General features: G+C 38.6%; 1 protein-coding gene across 1 annotated transcript in view; it reads right to left on the bottom strand.

Annotated features, from left to right (window-relative positions):
- LOC134749228 (coiled-coil domain-containing protein R3HCC1L) overlaps positions 1-14,057 on the bottom strand; it is a 62,894-nt gene that overhangs the window by 42,648 nt on the left and 6,189 nt on the right. The window lies entirely within an intron of this gene.

Here is a 14,057-nt window from a genome sequence, read left to right as displayed (position 1 = left end):
TTTTTCTCGCAAGTGTGATGAAAAACGTCGTATGAAACGCGTGTGCATTGATCATTACACACATCGGCTTTCTTATTGCGCGCTCGCTTACAGCTCGCGCGCACAATATCGCCTCGTGTGTAATGACCAACTTAGCACACTTGTATCATAATGTACTATAAAATAACACATTTCTTTACTTAAGTGCAAACTAGTCTTGGCAAGAATTTAAGGATCAAGTACAGACACCTTCGTCTCAATTCAATCAATATGTCGAGCTCTTATAAACTTTATGGGGAATTGGGGACTGATATTGAATTTTCCCTAGGTATGTACTTTTAGAGCAAATCATTTTCAAGGTTTACATACATGGTTGAGAACCTAAGCTAATTCGATTGTGATAATATTTATTACTCCTCTTTACATTTTTATCTAAGACGGAGTTAATTTGACAATAGTACATTTAGATGCTAGTGCGGAAAGACTCGGGACGAGTGGATAATGACATTTCCGCACGTGTATCGAACGACTTTTTTTTATACAGTTGCGAAAAAATTAGTAATATTATAAATAAATAATATTAACACTCACCAACAAGTAGTCATGAATTGGAACAAGTATAAATAAAAAAAAAAATTAAAAGTGAAAAGCACTAGTTCGCGAAAACCAACTTTCCGCACGCTAAACAGCTACGTAAAGTAGCACTTTTTGAACAACTGTATTAAAAAAATACATCTACTTGACTAGAATGAACTGAAAATATTGAAACGTTTTTTGTACGTAGTCTCGTAAAATTTATTCGATTTCTTCTACTCAAGACTCAAATTCTTATAACTAACATATATTTCTTCTCTTTTCCATAAAACATTAGGATTGACACAACACATCAGGGGCCCATTTCTCGAATGGTATTACACTAATATTATCAGTCCACGAACTGTCAAATTGTATGGGTTACCATGGCAACACGCTAATAATATTAGTCTATACCATTCGAGAAATGGGCCCGAGATCAGAGTAAACTGGTATCGTGAGTATGAAATCGTGAGCACACAACTCTGTAGTATTACATCAATGCAGTGAACGTTCCGTTCCCACTGTGACTGCAATCTCGGTTGCATTAGTCTTAGACCGGCTTGCGGCGTGTTGTAATCTGTGAGGGTTATAAAACTACTGATGCTATCCGAAAACGAAGTGTGGGGTAAATGGTATCGATATATCTCGTTCCGATATACCTACTTACATTTGATTCAAAGTTGTACCTATATATGTACTTATTACATATTGGCAAACTAGTGTCATCAATATCGATGCCTTTTGATGTAAACAGTTTGCTAAATATTTTTCCTCGGTTTGAAAAAATGCGTTAAAGCTTTGATAGATGTGCCATGTGCCAGATGCAATATGCTCGTCTAACATGTCTCCGCGTGGAAACGTTGCATAACCTATTACAGTACGAACCTAATGGTCTCTTCTGTTCTAAACTTCCTCCCGCCGATTGTAAGCGGCTGATGGCTGTGATGCAACAGTAATATGCATTTCCTGTTTTGCCGCAGACCTTGCAGGATAAACTACTAATTATTGATTCAAGTTTGAAAGAACCTGATTGTAAATATCGGTCATCGACCGAGTGCCGAGTAGTCTTAGGGTAGGTAAACTATTCTTAATGTTTGTTGTTGAAATATTCATGAAATTTGGTAGGAACGCAATAAAACACAGTCACAGAATAAGTAATAGTATTATCATAGAGAACGGCCACGCACCGCCCCGCCCCGACTCGAAGTACATCGCCCCGCGACAGCAGATTGACGGCCGTTTGCCGGCCGCTCAGTACTATTTTTAAGCAGCTTACTCACACTATGACGCATGCCGCGTGTACAGACGTGCCGTTCACACATAGAAACGCAAGTGATTTTTGATGTATAGCGTGCCCGCCCGCCCTGTGTCACAGTTTTTAATTTCGAATATCAAACGGATGGGCCTTATGACTGCCTTGAGATAAAGGTAGGGGATCAACACGGAAGAATATATCGCAAGATCTCTATTCGGGGCGCATCGAGTTAGGCCATTTGATTTGTAATACTTTTCGCAATATTCAGTATCGATTTACAACCGTAAAATATATTGTGTCCACTGTCGGAAAAAGATTTACATGGATTTCCACAATGACCAACCGGTGCACTGCCCACAACCATCAGATTCTGTTCCCCGAGATATTAAATATTGACCATTTATCGTTTCATATTCATATTATCGTACCTTTTGAATCATAAATAAGAAGTCTGTTGAAAATGAACCGATTTTTTCTTTCAATTAAGATAAAAGCTACTACCTAATACGTAATCTTTTTGTTTATTTATTAGACACTGCAATTGCGAATCGGGGTTAGTGTAACAACAGAGTAACCGCCGCGGTATAATGATACATATACAAGCCCCGATGCAAGGCGCTCACTATAATTGCACGATTTAAAATGGAGCACACACGTTACGTAAAGTCGCTGGAATCAGTATCAGTTCCTTACACGCCTTATTCGATATGTGGTTTACCGGTAAAAACAACCTAGAAAGTTCTTCAGTACACGGCAGAAACGTAACAGTGATAGAAAAAGCCGCCCAGCTTATCCGCGACACACTGAGGGCCTACCGCGAACACCGCAGTTCGCAAATTGCGAGCATCTAGCATCTATCTGTTTTACTCGGGATGTATTATAAATTCAATATACGCGATATAATCCGTTTTCATAGTTTTATTTCATGTTTTACTCCAATTAAGCCGTAAGTAGAGTGACAGAGAACGATGCCCGCAATTTGGGAACTTCGGTGTTCGCGGTTGACCCTCTGATTCTTTGCAAGCGAAATTAGCCTTAAACTAAACGAGATAAGGTGTGAATTGGTTTGGTGCTACTTACATGATGAAAATATTTCGACGGAAGCGATTAAGTGGCAAATGGCAATGCAGTCGGGTTCTTATGGAATGAAGGTACGAAGAGGAAATTTAACATGGAATATATTTCCATGAATTCCTTGATCTGGTATGGAGTAGGTACAGTCGAAGGCAAAAATATCGATCCAGACAAATGGCTCAAAAATATGTGAACACGACTTTAAGAGCGTACACATATGTGACGTTTTCAATCAAAAGGTACCACATTGTCGCTTGTCGATAAGGTTGATTTCTAATTGAAGCTATATGGAAATAGCGCCTTACTGACAAGCGACAATACCCTTATCATAGAGTAACTTATACTAGAGCGGTACTGTCATAGTAAATTTTGTAACCCCAGTAAATTCACTGCCATCTGTCGACACACTTTCAAACTAAAAATGAAGATTTATAAAAATATGATAAAATGTATTTAAATATGGATAAATGATTTTTTTTATTTGCATTAATTATTTTTATGATTTTGACCCATGTTCTTTCACTGATATGCGTTAAAATTGTTAAATAACAAACAAAACCGTCAACGCCATCTATATTAGTAGCGCCCTCTAAACGAGAATCAAATTTTCTTGATTTTCGAGGCACGTTTTTTCCTTAGACTGTATCCATCTATTACGGAGTTATATCTATCTTTGCCCTTACCCTTACCCTTTTGGTTAAAATGGCACATATTTTTGTATATATATTTATGACCTTGACTGTACTAACAGCAAAACACTGATCATCGAGTTCATTGACAGATGATCTGATATAACAACAGTGTGTACGATGGCATTAAACAAGGGACGGGAATGACGGGAATAAACGGGAAGACGGCAATGGGACTACTCTCTATTTATTTTTTAAAATTTTAATGTTAAATAATCAGACACATTTTTTAATTCCAATTTGCCAATAAATACTGGTAATTTGACACATTCAATACGTCTTTTGCATAATGCCGGCGAATCATGCTAGAGGATAAATAAACACGACATAAAATGCTTCATGGCAAGCCTCTGTCAGTTTACGTTTAAATTCATAAAGAGACATTACACGCCGGAGAGCCCATAAAATCGGGTAGGATTGCGCAGGGACTACCACCGACAGACTCCGTTTCCTGTTCTTTTACTTTTTTTAATCTCTATTTGGATGCCTTTAACTGGAAGGCCAATCGGCTCCGGTCTCAGCCTCTTTTACTTATAAATTACTTCCGCACGAACCTCACTACTACTGTGCGCGCGCGAATATCGTGCACGGCTCAGGAATGTTAGGAATGTTGGGCGTCATGACAGAGTGGTGTCATTTTGTACGTACGAGCGCAGCGCACACCCCCCCTCCCCCACTTCCTCGACCTCCGAATGCACGGAATTGGCGCGCGGACAGTACAAGTACTACACAACTGTATACCTACTAAATAGCTAATGTTTATTCCTAACTCAAGTTTGGTTGACATTTGTAATTTACGTGAGAAGCAATGCACGTAAGCGACTGAAATAAGCGGTCGCGCTCTCATGCTAAATTAAATTTCGTCTACGGTATATCTGAACCGAATTACCAGCGCAAATGTATGGCTCCGACGCACATGACATACCACTTGGCGGGTAGACTTATCGTAGACACTTATGTTGACCTATAGACCCTACAGTAGTTATCATCTTTGGCGTTTCACTCATGAAGAGTCGTGGTCATCATATCAGCGATTGGTGACAAGCTTAATCTCATCTCAACACGTCGCCAAACATGTTCATAGTTAGTCAATTGTTATAGTTATTAGTGTTGGACCGAAGTGTCGGTTTCGGAAGTTTTAATGCATAAAAATCATATTTTGGCCGAAGGTTCGGTTTCGACCGAAACTAGAGGAAAACTGAACACTCGGTTTCGGCGAAAACCGAGTTCCGGTCGGACACTAATAGTTATATTGCATCTAGTAAGTTAGTGATCTGTAGGATTGCCCTGGGCTTGTACGCGGCGATGTCATCGGAGGTGAGCAGGTCGCACTTCCGCGCTGATGGGCTTGTTGCAAATGCAACTACGATTGGTAAGGAATGCAGGGTTCACATCGTCATAGTACAAGTTTATGAAATAAAGATTATTTTTACAAGTGAGGATCGTGAGACCGTAAGACCGATGTCCGACAAAACTGCCAGGTGAAAATGTTCCTTATCACAAAATTTAAGTAGTGGTGTTTTTTTATAATAACACGGACCGAAAATTAAAACATCCTTCCATCAAGCAAGATCGATAAGAATCAATATAATACCATACCAACTACCGATATTTTGAAATAGGTATGTATTCGTACACATAGACGAACCAGATTATCTACGCGTTTTATCTAATTTACTACAAATACTACAATGATTTGACCTTGTACCTTTGACAAGTTGCATGGAATATACACACGAAACCAGAATTAGATTAAAATAAAAATTAAACTACTGTTAGTGTTGTCCTGTCCACAATAGTTATTTGTTATACAAGGGTGCAAAGTTGTATTTTACCCGCGAGTATTTCAACACACTAGAAGTAAAATACATTTTCACATCACCTATTCGAAAAGGGAACTTTTCTTCCCTGCTAGGAGGGATCAAAGTGGCACTTTTCTGTTCAAGGACATTTTGTTGCCAGTATGAAATATTGACACAAAGACATGAAATTAGTATGCATATAATCGATTACAATTTCTTTATAATCGATTACGTGCATACAATTTTTCTAACTTAAATAATATTTTGTTGTAATTGTAAACAATAAATGTAGTTAACGTATTTTAAATTAATTAATATCATATTTAAATTAAGTAAATTAATTAATTAGCGTAATATTTACAAAGAAATGTAAAAAAACTTTAGTTCAATAATTTAATTTTTATTTTGACATTTTAGCTCTCCTTAAACGCAGCCATACTTGTCTATGCAATTTAAAAAGTTTTGTACAAATATTTCACAAAGCATTATGCGGTTCTGTATTCTGTATAAATTTGTAAATACTTAGTTTAAATCAATAATAATAGGCCTTTTCATCTGTGTCAGATGTTTTAAGCAGCATCCCGGTAACGACACTAATAATAATAAATATAAGTGATATCAGTCTTCATAGTGTTCTTCCGAAGATTTGGTTCAAAGGGGTGAGAGCTATCATTTGTTATCAGAAAAATCTACAAAAATAATGTACTTGATTTTCATTGTATCATTTTAGTTGTTTGCTGCTGTTTTTGAAAAGATATTAGGTACATAATTATGAGCTATAGGTACTTTTAATTTGTCAGTACAGTCACGTCTGAAAATATCGATACGGACAAAGTGCCAGAAGTATGTAACTATACTAAGGTCGTGTATACATATTTTTGGCACTTTGTCCGTATCGATCTTTGCTTAAAATAATAATGCTTTGAAACCTAATGTATGTAAGTATGTAATTTCCTCATAGGTGATGTGAAAAGTAGTATATGTCACATGGTAGCAAAATTATTTTCACCTTGGGCGTTAACACTTGAATCCTCACTACGCTCAGGATTCTATGTTAGAATCCCTCGCTACGCTCAGGATTCTATTATAGAATCCTTCGCTTCGTTTAGGATTCAATTGTACGCCCTCGCCGTAAATATGTCATTTTGCTCCCTTGTGACACAATCTACTATTGCACCCGTGTGTAACACAAAACTTTTCCCCTCTCTATAGCGAGGAAAGTGCAACATCCACAGGCGTTAGATCATCGTCATCACTGGAATCACTTATTTTTTTACGATATTATAACTGAAAACACTGGAAATTCTGATTTTTACGTGAGCCGGTGAGAAGTGTTTTTAAGTAAAAAATTTGTTGACAATGTTGACATTTCTGTTCTGACGTATGAAATGTCAACGATGCGTTTTGAAATTGCATCGAATCAACTTGTGCGTTCAGAATTATATTTATATAAATAAAAAATCTAACGTTTCTTATGGAAATTTAAGGTTTATGACTTAAAATTATTAAATAAAGCTACATTTGGTATTTTTATTAGATTCTCAAACCATTTATTTAATGATAATTATTATGAGCGTTTTACGTTTTGTTATCTGTCAAGCTACTTAAACACGCTCCATCCAAGGTCAAATTACTTTTCCCACTAGTGGATAAAATGCGTTTTTCCCCGCTTGTTTTAAAGGATAAAAGACGGCTTTCCGAGCTAGTGAGGGGAAAAATACATTGTTACGCTGCAGTGCTGCTGTAGGTATCAAGCTGAACTCAAAGCTCAGACTGTTTCCGCGACCCACTTTACCCAACTGCTTATCAGCCTTCCCAACCTTTGTCTTATTCTGGATGAGTGTAATTAATACGCTGCAGTGCTACGGTATCAAGCTCAGCTCGAACTACGACTGTACAGTTTCCGCAACCCATTTTACCTAACTGTACTTGTTCTGGATAAGTGTGGATCATTTTGAGCACATCGTTTTAGATAATTATACGCTGCAGTACTGCGGTATCAAGCTGAGCTCCAACTGAGACTGTACAGTTTCTGCGACCCACTTTACCCAACCGTACTTGCTCTGTATGAGTGTAGATCATTTTGAGCACATCGTCTGCGTAGATAATTACTACGCTGCAGTGCTGCTGTCAAGCTCAGCTCAAATTAAGACTGTGCAGTTTCCGCGACCCACTTTACTTGTTCTGGATGAGTGTAAATCATTTTGAGCACATCGTCTGCGTAGATAATACGCTGCAGTGCTGCGGTATCAAGCTCAGCTCAAACTGAGACTGTGCAGTTTCCGCGACCCACTTTACTTGTTCTGGATGAGTGTAGATCATTTTGAGCACATCGTCTGCGTAGATAATTAATACGCTGCAGTGCTACGGCATCAAGCTCAGCTCAAACTGAGACTGTACAGTTTCTGCGACCCACTTTACCCAACTCACAGAATAACTAATAGTACTACCGTACAGAAAATTCACTCGTTCACAAAAGCCAGATTTAGGTATAAAATTATACCTACACTCGCCGCCTGCAAGCAAAATTGAAACTTATAACCGCACACGAACCGTCAATCTTCTTTGCACGCCGCAGTTTTATGACCGAGCTGCGAGTGTCGGCACGGGGTTGTCACTTGACAAGTTTTTGTACCTATACCTACTGATTTATTATTTTTAAGATAAATATGTAGGAATTACAAACGTTGATTCTGTAAACATACAATTTTTAGCCGGAGATAGTATGTCTGATTCTCACGGAAGTAGGTATGCCACAGAAGTACTTATTCCTTTAAAAATATGTCGGTCAATATAGTCCGGAATTTAAAAAAAAAGTTTTTTCTGCTTCCTTGTTCTTCCGTTTATTCAGACATACGTAAACAGAACATTATCTTTTATACAGATTAGATCGCGATTTAGGTTTCGAAGCCATTGCGTATTTACAATTTTGCGCGAGCGCCACGTGATACGACTATCGTGCGAGCCGAGCGGCAGCCCACTGCCATACACCGTCCCGGGCGGTGCGCCGGCCAAATATACCTAAACTGCGCAGTGACACCCCCCTGCCCAACTGTACTTATTCTGGATGAGTGTAGATCATTTTGAGCACATCGTCTGCGTAGATAATTAATACGCTGCAGTGCTACGGCATCAAGCTCAGCTCAAACTGAGACTGTAGTTTCTGCGACCCACTTTACCCAACCGTACTTGTTCTGTATGAGTGTAGATCGTTTTGAGCACATCGTCTGCGTAGATAATTACTACGCTGCAGTGCTGCGGTATCAAGCTCAGCTCAAACAGAGACTGCAGTTTCCGCGACCCACTTTACTTGTTCTGGATGAGTGTAGATCATTTTGAGCACATTGTCCGCGTAGATACTGCACTGTGCCCTGAACCCACTTTAAACAATCCTATCAGCCTTCCGAACCATTAACCGACTGCAATAGTCTTAGGATCTCGAATCTAGCCGCACTACTTTCTCTTTCGCGTCCCACATCGGCGACCGATCATTCCACTTTGCCGGCGCTTGCATCACGGTTATGTCATCGGAATTTTGTATGGACAGCCAGTTTGGTACCGATTTAATGATCTGAAGGACGTAGCAAGGCTGTTGCAATTTGGGATTATGGATTTGCGGCAGTTATTGAATAATTTTCGGATTCCTCTCGTTCTGGAAGCGAAGATGTTATTATTCAGGATTATATAGAATTACTAGCTTTTGCCCGCGACTTCGTCTGCGTGGACTTAGTAACAGCAGCTAAAGTAAGTATAGCGCCTGGAAAAATTCTCATAGCAATCATTCAATTTGAGCATATTATGCACACAAATTAGCAGGCACTTCATTAATTATCTCAATTCCACCCCGCTTTTTACTTTCTTAAGGGATGATTTTCGGGATAAAAACTATCCTATGTCCTTCTCAGGGACTCAACCTATCTCCTCTATGCCAAATTTCATCTAAATCGATTCAGCGGTTTAAGCGTGAAGAGGGAACACACAGACAGAAAGACAGACAGACAGACTTTCGCAGACAGATTTTCGCATATATTGGCGTTTGAGTCCGCACGGCCTGATTTGACGAAAAATTGTCCTCGTCTCGACAGGCCTTTACCCAAATTGTGTCAAAAATTGATTGCGTGCAACAAATTCAAAGTTGTAATTGCATGAATTTGACTGTACAGTTCGTCGTGAATGTATAAGCCATCTCGTACCAATTTAACGACGCGATTGAAGGACTTGTGTGGCAATTGGAAAGGCGTCTAGCCTTTATTGCGACAGGTAAGGTAAGGCTTTGTCGGCTGTCGGCTCACGACCAAGGAGCGAATGTGCCTAGTTACCAGTCATTTTATTATTAACCCATTCAGCGCTAATCACGACACGTTGTCGTTCTGCCTCTACGAAGCATTTCGCTACATACCGGGAAACCCATGTTATCACCTACAACGTGGTGCTATACGACTGCTACGGCCGTATACTAAGAAGAGGTGTTAAGTCGTAAGAAAAATCTTTCTTGTCTCGTCAGTAGGCCGAGCAGATGATTGACGCGACAGTATCTCGCCGCGAGACAGACTACCCGTCTTTTACTAACTGTATGAATTAAAGGGGGACGGGTAGTGTATGTCGCGGTGAAATACTCTCGCGCCAAAACACCACATTTCAGCACGTTTCCTTTAAATAAAAAAATATATGATAATGATGTTAGCTTAGTTTTAGCAAATCGCATTCCAGCATATAACGTTTTAGTATACCTATATTATCAGTAGCAAGGCAAACTAATTACAACGTTAATGCGTGTATAAATCGGTTGCATCAAATTGATTGACTTTACACACCTAAAGTGAATACATAAGCCGTCTTGTACCAATTTCACGACACAATCCAAGGACTTGTGTGGCAATTCGAAAGGCGTCTGGCCTTTTTTAGAGGAGATTGTCGAATCACAACTGGGAAGCGACTGTGTCTCTATCATTTTGTGTGTTTAGAGTACTGATGTGCCGTCGGGGAGTTCGCTCCGATATTTCTTATGGCGACTGTAACATTATTGTTATTTTGTCATGTAACTAGGAATGATGGATAGCTGTAGGAATTTTAAGCGTTAATAGTGATAATTCGCCGTAGTCCGTAAACATTAATCAAAATATAGGATGAACTGTCGGAAAGCCCCTCAACACAAAACGTAAGCTATAATTAGCTTCAGGCTGCAGGTATAGTAAGAATTATTTAACATTCCCGAAAGGTGGGTAGAGCTTTTAAGTGATATTCAGACATGTTAAAAAAACAATATCTATAGAGTTTTGACTTAGCAAGTACAGAATTTAGAAGAACAGATAGCATAAAATATATGCAAAGAACTATAAAAACACGTCTAACGTCAGGTGATGCATCATGCAAGGAAGATAGAATTAGCTAACATTCCTCCCAGCAAAGATCATTATAAAACGCAAGATTTCACTGAACAAATGAGGCAAGAAGTTTAATAACGGCGTAATATTAAGATAATGTCTCGGAAGATTCACAGAGTTGCGCAAGATAATGGCGTTTCCTTTGCCATTGCGTATATTTGCGGATCAGTCTCGGTCATTTTGCGAATGTTTCTCAAACTCCCATCGGCATGAAAAATCTTTTCGCAACCCCCTAATCTCCGCTGTTTGTAACCTATCTTTTTTATCAAGACTGCGAGCCCCCGCGATCGCTTTATCCTCTTTGTGAATCGAGTTTTTTTTATCGAGACACTATATTTGTTGAATACACGCCAGGAACTAGCCAAGTTATTAGGGTCTAATAGGATCCTGGAGATATTGCGTATTTTACCGTAACTAGGGTTGACATACCTACATATGCCACACACCATTAACTGGTATTTTACCCCAGCGAGGAAAAATACCAGTTAATGGTGGAGAGAGTCCAAAGACGATTCGCCCGACACCTGTACAAGAGGCAGTATGGATATTACCCTCTCCTGTATCCCTCGCTTTTCGTCTCGGGTATGGTGGGGCTTCACACACTGGAGCTAAGGCGGAAACTGTTGTTGTTAATGCACTACTATGGTGTAATAAACAACACAGTAAATAATCCGAGTGTACTGGAGAGACTCGGCCTGTTCGTCCCGGTGTGGCGTCCCTGTCCCCCGGGCCTGAGCGCGCTGCCCGCGCGGCGCCCGGCGCGCCTCTTCGCGGGGTGCCCCGCGCGCACCCGCCGCGCCGCTAATTCGCCCACGGCTCGGGCACTGGAGCTTCTTAATGTCTTGTCCATCCGTGCCCCACAGATCGACATATTCGCGGATAGTGTTGGTAGTTTTGGTAGAGAGCTCTCAGTATTCCTGAGTCAATACCTGACGAAATAATGTTTGACTACTATTTTGTTATAATGATGATATATGTAAATAATTAATGATAATAATGATGATTTTAATGTAATTAATTTAATTTATTTAATAACCCTATTTTTGTAAATAATTAATTGTGTTTCAATGTGTGTATTTGTTTTTGTAATGCTACCGTAGTTTGTAATAGCTAGTTTATAAGCGATTTGGTTAAACTGTAATGCTTATAAATGTAAATAAATAAATTCAATATGACAGACTGATTCAATTAATGAAAAATCCTGACAATTCCTGGACGGTAATTTCTTCAAAAACCCGCCCTTTAAATCCCTTATTCAAAAACCTTTTATGGGCCATTAGCCCCTTAACTCGCCTCTTCCCATTCCTCTGCCCAACTCCAAATTTTTAGCTAACTCCTATTCTAGTGGTTAGTTGAGTTTTGAGAAAAGATAGTTTATTATTCAAGTAGGCATATTACAATGCGCTTATTAACGTCAAAAATCCTGACATGTCAGGAGAAATCCTGACGTATGGCAATCGCGGACAGGCTGGACTCGCCCGTCCTCAGCCGCTTCATGGATCTGCATATTATGAGAAGGAGTTCACGGGATGCATGAAGCGGCGGAGGGGGTGGTCGCATCTTATATGTTTTTGTTTATTAATTTAATTAGAACTAATTTAATTTAATTTAATGTAATTTTTATTTTTATTTTATTTTAATTTTCCTTTCCTTTTAATAATATTCCAACATAGTTTTTAAGTAAAGAGTTACTAACCATATTATGGAACCTATGTTTTCTGAAATAAATGATTTTTTTTTCTCTCGGAAAGCGATATTTGGTGATGATGATGAAGATCATATTTTGCATACTCTTTTGTGAAGTCGGTTTTTTTGTTAAAGATTATTAAAGTAATCCAACCAGTGCCAATTATTTGTGTCACCATAATGACGGCAATTCGTCCAAGAGCAAACAACGCTCGCGTATAACAAAAGAATAAATACAAGACACATTGCAATTTTTCTCAACGGAATATCTCACAATCATGTTATTCTGTAACCAACTCTAAGACAAGGGGGTTAAGGTAGATTATTAGGTGAACGATTGAGGAAGATAAAGAGTTTTAGGAAGTTAGTAAATTTGCATAATCATTGCACTGAATTGGTGTAACATTCGGGCGTTCAGTTCTCTTGAATTACGCGTTACGATTAGCTAATAGAGGAATTGTTTTTGGCGCAATGTATCGCGGGTTTGTGCTTTTGCGAAATCTACCTATAAGTGCTTATAAGTGCAAAATCTATTTCGTTACAAGACTTATTTTAAATAGGTAATATGTGGCTTTCCATCAGAGAAGGATTCTAATGCTTCATCTGCCATAAGGACATTTTTATCAGAATTTCTATTGGAATTTCAAATGGAAACGTCCATATTGCACTTGAAACATACCCTTCTGCGATAGAAAGCCACATTTTGTAGCTTCTTTAATAATTCAATCAGTTACTATACAACTAAATGCAAATTTTATTTACAGTACATATGGTGCTACTTTCTCGCACTAGTGCGTAAAAGAGCACTTTTCGTGCATGTGTCGAAAGTTTAAAGGGTCATATGTACTGTAAAACGTTGTATGATACACGTGCGAATAGGTAATTCGCAACTCGTGTCGATTTAAAACACTCCCTGCGGTCGTGTTTTAATTTATCGCCACTCGTTTCGAATTTCCTCTTTTCCGCACTTGTATCGTAAATAACTATTGTCCATTTAAAATTTAACAGGTAAAACGATTCAGACGAAATTTGGTATGGAGATAGTTTGAGGTCCGAAGTTATGTAATTTGTCAATCATCATCATTCTACTCAGCACTTGGACAGTAGTACCTACGTAATGATGCGGCAATCTGCGGCATCTAATTTTGGAGTGCAGTGTGCAAAACGAATTTAATGGGTGAGTAATCTCCGCGTGGGGGCCAAGTGGGGGCCCTCCGTGAGTTTCGAGGTGACGACGTAGCGATGAATTAAGGACGTGTGCTAAATATAATTTATAATTTATTTATTTAAGAAACAAACAGTCTTCTATAGTTATACATAACACTGGAAATTTTCTTAAAGCTAGACTTACAGTTTCCTTAATGAAAATATTTTAACATCATGTTTAATAAAGTTTCTACAGAGTTAAACAGAGCTATTTGTGCAAACAAGAACAAAAACAATAACAACAATAATGAGAAAGAAAAAAAAATGCAAGAGTATCAGGGTGTTAACAATTAAATTGTATATAAACTGAATACTAAAAAGGTTTTGTTATTCTTATTACTTATTAACGTTCAATACTGAGATTTTTTCCCAATAGCGCCAAACTAATGATCTGGGTTATGTTAAT

This window comes from Cydia strobilella, chromosome 1, assembly GCF_947568885.1.
Source record: "Cydia strobilella chromosome 1, ilCydStro3.1, whole genome shotgun sequence".
In the NCBI taxonomy this organism is placed as follows: Eukaryota; Metazoa; Arthropoda; class Insecta; order Lepidoptera; family Tortricidae; genus Cydia; species Cydia strobilella.
Note: the sequence above shows the minus strand (reverse complement) of the source record. Positions and strands in the feature narration are given on the sequence as shown.